This window comes from Cricetulus griseus, chromosome X, assembly GCF_003668045.3.
Source record: "Cricetulus griseus strain 17A/GY chromosome X, alternate assembly CriGri-PICRH-1.0, whole genome shotgun sequence".
In the NCBI taxonomy this organism is placed as follows: Eukaryota; Metazoa; Chordata; class Mammalia; order Rodentia; family Cricetidae; genus Cricetulus; species Cricetulus griseus.
In genome coordinates, this window is record NC_048604.1 from 67,531,201 (window position 1) to 67,538,877 (window position 7,677).

Below are 7,677 nucleotides of genomic sequence, written 5' to 3' on the forward strand. Positions count from 1 at the left end.
TTAGATACTTTCTTCAAGTGAGAGGAAAGAGGGCATAGTCACAATCAGAACAAAACCAAACCAAACTCCAACTGTGCAAATAACAATGTCCAATTATCTGGGATTCACACAGGATCTCCAGGGACCCTCCAAAGGGCACAGGCCACTTCTCAAGCTCTGCCCTCTGCAACACACACAGCTTGTCTTTAATCTTCAGCTGACTCCACTCAACCACTGCTGCCTTTTCTTTGTGGCCATCCCTTGGTACTGAAATATCCAAAAATGCTGAGATCTCTTCCTGCAACTGGGCTGCACCTTCACCAGTAGCCTCTCCTGGGCTCTCTTCAGGGACTTCAGCCCTGCCACACAGTGCCAAGTCTCAGCTGCTCTCCATGACCCCTTCATGCCTTCAAAACCAGTACTATCTGGGTGACGCTTACACATTACCATGTGCAGCTGCCAACATGATGTACAAACTTGACCACCTCTGGACCACAGATTCTGTGTACTGACCCTGAGGAAATACTTCCCAGAGGATTTCACCTCAATCATGCTGGTCTCTTGTTAATCACATCTGATTCTTCAGCCCCAGCTGACCAGCATCCATTGTCCCACAAGTCCCACAAAAGCAAAAGTTTTACTTTAGTGGTTCCTTGTTCATCACAGCTTATTCTTCAGCTCCAGCTGAGTTATTTGCATAGAAGGCCCAGCAGAGTTTTTTCTCCCCTCTGAAATGTCACAAGCCAGGCCTCTATCGTATGCACTGCTCTAAATATTCTTATCTTCCAAGCTCCTACAGAACATGTCATTGAGCTCTCAATTCTAAATGACTTTCTGGCCCAAAGTTCCAAAGTCCTTTGACAATCCTTCCCTAAACAACATGGTCAGATCTGTCACAGCAATACCCCACTATCCTGGTACCATGATCAAAAGTAGGATTGGGGAGGAAAGGTTTTATTTTGGCTTAGTCACTGTTCATCATCAAAGAAGTCAGGACAGGAACTCAAAAAGGTCAGGAACCTGGAGGCAGGAGCTAATGCAGAGGTCATGGATGAGCGCTTCTTACTGGCTTGTTCCTCATGGCTTGTTCAGTCTGCTTTCTTATGGAATCCAGGACCACCAGTCCAGGAATGGTACCATTCACAATGGGCTGGGCCTTCCCCATCAATCCCTAATTAAGAAAATGTTCTATAAGGTTGCCTACAGTCCAATCTCATGAAGGCATTTTCTCCATTGAGACTACCTCTCCAATGGCTCTTTGTGCCAAGTTGACATAAACTGACCAGCACAGACATTTTAGGTTGTTTCCATTTTCTAGTCATTGTGGCACAGGAAGAAGTGATGGGACTAGGCCAGAGCATGGTATTCTGGACTTAGTGGAAGCTCTAGAGGTTGGCTGCTGAAAGGTACAGGTGGCCAAACTAGCATTGGGCAATGCCCGTGGCTCCCAGGCTGTATCTGGTGGGTTTCAGAAAAATAAGTATTGGACTGTAGGGCTTGTTTGCCAGGATAGACCCTGGAGAAGGAGGAGGTGGAAAGTCTGGGTATGGAGTAAGGCAGTGGAAATTGCACAAAACTGACTTTTAGGTAGATGCGGGCCTACTTTTTAGTTTTTCAGGACCTCCATACTGTTTGTTGAAATACCTGTACTAGTTTTCATTTCAAAAAACAATATGTAAGTGTTCTGTTTTATTCACACCCTCACTAATTTTTCCCTTTTACTTTCAATATGGCCATTCCAGCATGTAAGAGGTGACACCTCATTATGGCTTCAACTTATATTTCGGTGATGTCTATGATCAATTATGTTGAACACTTTTTCTGTACTTGTTGAGCATTTATATGGATGTTTTCCTTGGAAAATACCTGTTTGAATTTTTGTTTATTTTAAGCCAGTTTTCTTTTTGGATCTTAGTTGCATTGTTTCTTCATATATTTTGGATATTAACCCTTTATTGAATATATAATTGCAATATCTTCCATTCTGATTATTGTTTTTAATTTTTATTATTTGCTATGAAGAAATAACATCTTTTCTCATAATCATAGCTGTTTATTTTTGTTATCCTTTCTTTGGTACTATATCCATTAAAACATTGCTAATATCAATGGAATGAAGTTTTTCTCTTGCCTGTTTTTCTTGGAGATTTATGGATTCAAGCCATATGTTCATATCACCGATTAATTTTAGTCAAGGTTAGTCATTTTGTGTGTAATATGATATAAGGATAAACTGTGAGAGGCAGTATTTGGATATCTGGTATTCCTAACATCATTTTTGGAAGAAATAATCCTTTCTGTATTGTGTACTCTTTGCATTTTTTTGTTGTAGGTCATTTGGCAGCATATTGAGTTTGTTTCTGGTATTTCTATTCTGTCCCACTGATATATGTTTGTGTGGCTGCTCTTGGCCACTAAGTCCTAGTATTGGGCGAAAGCCTGGAGATTCGGATGAACCACAAGACTCCTGGTCCTTTTTGAGAGAATGTCTCAAAAACAATCCCTTTTCTGTGTCCTGCAGAATGTCTGACAGACTCCTTCATGAAGCAGGAACTCTTTAGGCATTTTCCTGTGGGTCCTGCATGTCCAGTTTATAAAGCAACAGTTAAACAGTTTAGGCAAGAGTATCTTCTTGCCCAAATGGCTGGTCTTGCCATGTCAAAGGCAAACTCTATAACGAGTTTCTTGGATGCCCATCTTTCTCTCAGATATAATTGGTGTGCCAGGAGCAGCTGTGACTCACTGTCAAGAAAAACCCTAAACCATTTAAATGCCATATTTTCTGTAGATCTTTGAAAGGTTTGGAAATATCTATATATCTAGAAAACCTAACTAATATCAACAAATGAAGATCCATTCCAATACAAAGTATCAACAAATGAGGATCCATACCAATACAAAGTATCATTTCTATATCATATTCCTCCTTTTTCCTTTTAAAAATGATTGACTGTGACCAGTACCATTTCTAACCAACTAAATTTAAATGAAAACAAATATTCGGATCACCTGGGCCACTGCTTCAGGGAGTCCTGCCCCATGAAACCATACCACTCTGGAAGCCTGGTACCATACCAGCCCTTCACCCTCCATGGAAAAAAAGCAGAAATTTCCCTCCCAAGTAACCTGTACTTTAACAACTGTTGCTCCTTCCCCAGCAATTAAATGATTCAAAGCCAACACAATAGCATTCTTTTGTTAACAATCACACATTTCAATCACACTTCATACACACATGTGTGGCCACACCATACAAACAGAATATAATACAACTTTTGAACAAAACTCGCAAAGGAGAGTAGGTGTGGGTACTCTACAAGTAGCTTGGCATCTTTGGAGGGTCTTGAAGACTGCTGCATCTTTGTCCATTCATGTATGGTCTTTTGTAGGGCCTGGGTCTTTTCTTTATCTATTTGGACATATTCTCCTTTCTCATCCGATGTAACAGATGATGTGGATGGCTTGCAATGAGGGCTCTGGGAGACCGGCTGAAAGTCCAGGGCTATGTACAAGGGATGAAGACATTGGGTTCTGCATAGGGACATAGTTCTCCTCACTGTCTCTGGAGTCTGTATTGGAGATGGAATGGCAGTACTGAGAGAAGCTTGAGTTAAAGCTGTGATTGACTGTGGACAAAGACTTGGTGACAGGTGTCTTGAAAGGGAGCTCATTGATAACAGTGTTGTACAGTGTCTATTGCCCTGGGCAAGTTTTTGTGTGGCTGTATCACTCTCCTGTCTGGTGCTCTGAGAGAAGCTGGCATTCCTTGCATTTTATGCATTGGTGCAAGTGTTGATACTCCTGAGGTGCACTGGTGGACAAGGCAGGCTGGATGTGTCTTGGTACAGGAGGACTTTCTTGCTCAGAGCAGGTGATGACTGGAGCTGCTGACTTCAGCTGGAGAAGAGAGGAGACTACGACTGACTGAAGAAAGTTTTCTCAGGGCATCAGTGCTCTCTTTAGTCTGACTGAAGCTGCAGATCTGGAAGATGCTCTGGACCCACCTATTCATGTCAGCCTCTGTCTCAGCCACCAGGTAGAAGGTGTGCTCATTGGTAATGATATCAAACATAAACCACTTTTGGAGCTCTTGTTTGTTGAAGGTCATGGTTCTTCCAAGCATAGTGCCCCAACTTTTTCTCAGGAGGCAATTTCTCCAGCCAGCCTGTGCACACCACAGCGTTGCTGGCTGACTGGAGCCCACAGCAGTCTCGAGTGGACAAAAGCACGGGCTGCTGGGTCAGCTGGCTGCTGGTGGGTAGCTCTGGAGGAGGGATTCCTCAGTGGCGGATTTCCCATATTTCTATAATAATTTTCTTAGCATTATTGCTTAATCCAAAGTTAAAATTAAATCTTATCAGTACCTTGTCTCTTTAAACTTTATCTGTGTGATTGATTGTGATCTCTATTCCAAGCCAACTCTCTTAGGAATTGAGGTATCTATTTTCCAGTGCCTTTACAATCCAACTCTCTTAGGAGTTGAGGTACCTATTTTCTAGTACCTTTTGCAATCCACCCCCACAACTCCTTACTTGTTTTCCAGCCTTCTGAGAGTAATCTCTCAGGGTCTCCTTTCTTTCCTGATCTTGGTGGGACCTCCATTTGTGGCTGCTCTTGGCCACTAAGTCCGAGTATTGGGCGAAAGCCTGGAGATTTGGATGAACCACAAGACTCCTGGTCCTTTTCTGAGAGAATGTCTCTCACCTTTATTGTGGAGCAGCCTTATATACAAACTTACAAAAACCCCAGGTCAAAGGGTTCACAACAGGATATTGATCCCAGTGGGGTGAGGTCAGGCAAACAGGAGGTACCTGTGGCTATTCTGGAAAACAACTCTGAAGAGACCCATGGGGGCTGTGTTCCAACATGTTTGAAATGATTTTACTATGCAAAATTATTGGTTTTATTATGCCATTCTTATACATATATATCATTAAACTTTGCTCAAACTCATCTCTTCACTGTAGGTGCCTGCATTTTTTGAGATAATTTAATTACATTTCTCCTTTCCTTTACCTTCCTCCAAACCCTCCCTTCTCTTCAACAAATTCATGACCTGTTTTCCCTAATTGTTATTTCATGTATATATGTATTTCTATGTACATATATAGTCCTAAATATAATCTGTTGAATCCATATAATGTTACTTGCATATATGTTTCCAGAGCCAACCTTTTGGCACTGGACACCCAATTGTTCTCTTCCCTGAGGAAGACCCATTTCCTGCTCTTAACTTCTCTCAGTTGTCTATAGTTCTTGTGGGCTTTTCCAAATCCATTTGGCATGTTCATTGATGTCATCCTTGTTAGTTCAAGTCTGGGTGGTCAAAGTGCCTATTTTTAATGATGCTACATTACTGTTTTGACTACTTTAGCTTTCAATGGCATAATCTCTTATTTATAAAATACAAGAATCAGAATACAAGAAAAATATAGAGTATGAGACTAACATCTAAAAACCTACTCTATTTCTATGCAGTATCAATAAGCTAATCAAGGAAAAATTAGGGAATAAATTCTATTTATAACACCACCATAAAGAGCTACAGCTAGGAAATTTAACATGATAAACGTAAACTGCTCCTTTCTTTGTAAAAGTTAACGAACTGATATCATTCTTAGTCCATTCATATTATTTTTCTGGTAGATGTGATTTTATATGGAGTAAATCAAAGTTAAGGCAATACTGTCCTGGCAGCACACATGAATCTTGAATTTTTTTTCTTGAGACATTGTGTAGCTATGTATACAGGCTGACCTTAAACTCAGCCTTCTCCTGCCTTAGACAACTGGGTGCTTAGACTACAGTTGTATGACACCAGACCTGGCTTATCATGGATCCTTTGTGTCATACTAATAGTTATCCATATTCATTTTTGTGAATGAAAGGTTATTTCTGAACCTCTTATAGGGTAGGCTAAATAAATAATACAAAAAATGTTTATTTAAGATATAATTTCTATGAAGAATGACAGTGATCTATATCTTACCCCCCCAAAAAAAATCTTAAACCAAAAAGTTCTCGTATTTCTATGACAAATTGTCAAAGCTCTCTTGACCTAAAGGGAGTGTCTCCATAGAGAAGTATTAGAGGGCATAAATTAGTCATTCTTATTGAGGCAGACTTTGTTTCATTTGTATTTATAGAAACATTTCAAATGGTTTATTAAACATAGTCATTTTCTTTTTTCTAATCAACATTCCTGACAATTATCTTGATTTTTTAAGTGTTGCTCCACAGCCAGGATGAGGGAAACAAATGTTAAGTGATATTCCCTGTGATAAGACAGGAGGGACAATACAACTACAAAACAATTATCCACAGTTGTGAAACTAACCACAATAATCATGGAGATCTATTTTAATAGCCAAAAATATAGTTATGGTTATGGTTGTTTGGAAATTCTCATAGAAATATAGAAAAAGCCTGTAGAGAAACTAAAGTGCCATTTTCCTTCTACCTTTTAATGTGTTAGAGCAGTGGTTCTCAACCTTCCTAATGCTATAACATTTTATACAGTTCTTCTTGTTGTGGTGAACCCCAACCATAAAATTATTTTCATGCTACTTCATGACAGTAATTTTGCCACTGTTATAAATTGTAATGTAAATGATTTTGGAGACAGAGGTTTGCCAAGGGGGTCGAAACCCACAAGTTGAGAACCACTGTGTTAGATCTTCACTTTTTAAATGAAATTTCATGAAGAAAAGCATATTATCAGGCATTTATTCTTCAAAATCTAGAAAAGCACATTGAACCATTCAAGGAACCAAGGTGAGTAGTGATACATACCATTGCCAGCATTGCTACTAGCCTAACGTATAAAGTGAAAATCCCAACCAGTGCAAGGTATTTGACAAGTCTGTATCACTTAAGTCTGAAATGCGGGGAGAGAAAAGAAGAGTTCATTGAATTGCTCTTGTGTAGGAAAATATTTTAAATAGGAACCAATAAGAGAAACATATAATCACAGCATAAAGAAAGACATCCACCATCAACAGTTGAACTGATTGTAGATGACTGCTAATCACCGTGATGACACTTTCAAATGAAATGAATTTTATAGTGACTGATTTACAAGATGATGGTTCTTAAAGAACTGTTATAGTGAAAATACCCTTCATTGAAAAGATGCATATTATATTATAAATAAATTGTCAGAGATCTGTTAAATGTTTTGTTTTCAAGAAGTGGTATACAGAAATATAAGGTATTTATTGCCCCTATTATATTGGAAAAATTAAATACGTATTTCAAATTATAAGTATGTATAATAAATATAAAACAAATGCCAAAAATATATAAAACAACAAAGTTCCAACCATTTAAAAGATTAGCCAAATACAGAAACACAGAGATAATTCTAATCATAGATCTGTGACACTCAGGCCTGGAAAAGACTAAGGAAATAAACTTACTAAGTACAGCCATTAAATGATGCACTTTCTTGTGCAAAGAAATGTGTAAAACGTAATTTTAATATTTGAAATGTCTTCTAGGCATTTGCTGAGGAAATAATCTTTAATGTCACCAAGGTTGACTTACAAAAACGTAGACTTAAAATACACATAAACACAAAACAGATGGATATAAACATTGACATGTATGTACATTTATTAATTTGTCTACCTCTATGCACACATTTAACACATTATCCAAGACACAAATTAAGTACCAGCAGTCGAAGAAAATATTTTA